Raw genomic sequence first — 3725 nt, forward strand, 5'->3', positions numbered from 1 at the left:
TTTTGAGTTGTTGTAGATATTTTGCACAGAACCGCGTAGACGAGAAATCGGATTAAGTAACAATTCAAAAGCAAGGAAATAATTCAATTGTTCTGAAATGATTTGAAAGTAATGTAAATGAAATGAATTTCCTTAAAGCAAATATTAGAAGAACAATAACACCAACGATAACATTGATTTGAGGCGATTAGAGGGATTGACTCATTATCAGCTTTCAAAATCTAAATTGAAAACTCATCTTTTGGAGTCATGATTTCTATTTTGTAAATGAAGTTTCTTCTATCATGTGTGTGAAACACAATGCCTATTGCTATGTAAGTAATTGAAATTACTGTTTTTATTTTTCATTGTATTCATTTGTTAAGAATGTAAAGCGCATAGAGCCTGATGAAATAGGGGTAAGGCACCATACAAATGCCAGTTATCATTCTTCTTCTTCTTTTTCTTCTTCTTCTTCTTCTTCTTCTTCTTCTTCTTCTTCTTCTTCTTCTTCTTCTTCTTCTTCTTCTTCTTTTTCTTCTTCTTCTTCTTCTTCTTCTTCTTCTTCTTCTTTCTTCTTCTTCTTCTTCTTCTTCTTCTTCTTCTTCTTGTTATTATTTTATTATTATTATTATTATTATTATTATTATTATTATTATTATTATTATTATTATTATTATTATTATTATTATTATTATTATTATTATTATTATATTATCATTATTATTATTATTATTATTATATTATTATTATTATTATTATTATTATTATTATTATTATTATTATTATTATTATTATTATTTTATTATTATTATTTATTATTATTATTATTATTATTATTATTATTATTATTATTATTATTATTATTATTTATTATTATTATTATTATTATTATGAACATCAACACTAACAACAGCCATAACAACAACAACAATAACAAACAACAATAACAACATCAACAACAACACAAACTAAAGCAAGCAAATACAGGCACACAAACAAAAGAAAACTTAATTAATTTTATAAACCCCATCAGATTACACGGCTTCTTTGACAGACACATTAGTCGAGAATTATATTTGATTTGAAAACAGAATTAAACACAGACCATGCGACATTTTTGGCATTTGACCTTCGACAGATTCGTCATTACAGAACCTTTATACTTAATATCTGAGTATCTGTGACCCATTGCCTCAAAATTGTATTATATGGGGGTCGCATGATGCTAAAATTTGAATTTGCAGTCCAAAAACAAAACAAAGTGATACAAAGCTGCTAGAAGTTGTGGACTGTAAAAAGTATTGAACAAAAATTAATACTATTTGCAGTAAATAAAAACAACAAAAGACAAAACAACCCCCCCCCCCCCAAAAAAAAAACAAAAAAAAAAACAAAAAAAAAAAAACAAAACAAAACAAACCCAAATACAAAAAAAAAAAAAAAAAAAAAAATATAACAAAAAAAAAAAAAAAAAAAAAAAAAACAAACCCAACAAATCAAACAATTAACAACAATACATTTAAAAAAAGCCTTGATACTTTGGTAAGGTTTCTATGTTAAATAAATAGAATGAATGTAATTTATCACACTGACAAAACTGAATTGTCACACTTCCATTGATTTTAACTGTAAATATCCTTTCTGGCTTCTGGATTACCCCCCCCCCCCCCCCCCCCTGACATAAAAGCGTGTTATGGGGTCCCGATTGCCCCCGTTGGTAGAGCATTCTCTTCACACGGGACGGGACCGAGATCAATCCTTGGTGAAATCGAGATTCTTTTTCGTATTCCTTGCCCATCCAGCAATGATAGGGCAGCCAGCCGGGTCTGTTAGAGATCTGGCATGAAAGTACTTTCCAATAAACTAGCATCATATCCAAATTATGGTTTTGAACCCAAAACGTCCTGGTTTGGTATTTTGTTCTTTTATGAAGCTGTTATATTCCATTTTGTTCATTACGTTTTACAGTCCACAGCTTCGAGTGGCTTAGAATTCAATTTGACACGCGAATTCTATCTTGTTACAAGAATAAAGAAAGTAATCATTATTATCTTATTTACATTATATTAGTCCTTCAGAGCCATTAGGCCCATGGAGCCGAAGTTTATCCCGGTTTCTATAGCGTGAAACGGGCAATAGCAATTGCTCGCTACCCTTTGGATAGTACGCTAGTCTATCGCAAAGTACTGTCCTCCAGATCTAACAGACCAGGCTAGCCAATCACTGCTGGATGGACAGGGGGTCAGAAAAGAAAATCTCGACTGCATCCGGGATCGATCTCGGTTCCTTAAATTCGCTTTATATAGGGCAATATCCACTAAATGTGCTCAAAGCGCTTTACAAGGGGTCCCTGGTCAACAGCAACATTTAACATGTAGGACGGGACATGACGCCTGTTAGGCGATATTACAATTTGTCGGACAGAGACAACGCTGTTAACGGCCAGGTACTCATTTTACACCTGAGTACGGTGACAGAATGTGAGTAAAGAGCCTTTTCCAAGGACTCAACTATGCGCCGAGCGCGAGGCTCGAGCCCTGGACCTTCAGATCCGAAAGCGAGTGTCATACCACTAAGCCACATAGCCCTTGATTGTGAAGCGAGTGCTATACCAACTGAACTATTTTGGGACCCTTTATTGATATTATAAGCACCTTTTAATTTCTCGTTATTCAAAATATCAAACGTCTCGTATATTATATTGTACCAATATCAAGCGGTTATGAACGTGTTCAACGATCAGATTGGGGATTGTTTTCATAAATCTGGTACTGGCTTTTTTGCCGATTAGTACTTTGCTTTCTGTCTATCTATCTATCTATCTATCTATCTATCTATCTATCTATCTATCTATCTATCTATCTATCTATCTATCTATCTATCTATCTATCTATCTATCTATCTATCTATCTATCTATCTATCTATCGACCAATCTACACATTTATCTATCTGTCTTGTTTGTATCTTACTCCTTATTTCCACTTCACTCCACCTGTTTTCTCTTTTCATCTCCCTATTTCAAAGTGTGGGTGTTTTTTTGTTGTTTTTTTTTTTGGTATGAAAAAGACATTGTCTGGAATGATAGAAGAGTGTGGGTTCCAAAAGAGGTTCCTAGCGGTTGACTTACATTATATGAAATGGAAATTCACTTTTATAAATTATGAAAAATATAAATTCTAACACTGAGCGTTTCGGGATAAAAAAAAAACCTTCTTCAGTCATTAACAAAAGCAGTAAACACTGTTTTTAAAAACTGGATGTTAAAAGAATTATTAATGTTTTCAGTGTTTTGTTTTTGGCTGAAGTAAGGTTTTGAGCCCGAAACGCTCCATACCTGACGGCTCAAATTGGTAGTACCGTTTAGAGGTGGTGGGTCACGTTTTAACATTTATAATATTATGTGATACATCGTCTCAAAACGGTAATACGTCGGGGTGACTCAGATGTTAAATATAGAAGGAACGAAATTGACGTCACTCAGGTCTTTGTTATTGTTTTTCGCCAGCCATTTTTATGAGTAGTTCTTACTAAATTGTATCAACCAGACTATAATATACGTTCAAGGTTACACATAGTTTTGTGTGTTGGTACTTTATATCCGGCTGGCAGATGTTAGGACGTTTTAAAAAAAAAAAAACAAAAAAAAAAAAAAACGTATGCCATCAATGGAATCAGAAGCAAAACTAGAACTCTGGGTTCTAGAGATATGTCGTGCAGTCCCATGTTTGAGATGAGGGTCATT

Source organism: Berghia stephanieae, chromosome 5 (genome assembly GCF_034508935.2).
Source record: "Berghia stephanieae isolate SIO BIC M18660-M18661 chromosome 5, UCSD_Bste_1.3, whole genome shotgun sequence".
NCBI lineage: Eukaryota > Metazoa > Mollusca > Gastropoda > Nudibranchia > Aeolidiidae > Berghia > Berghia stephanieae.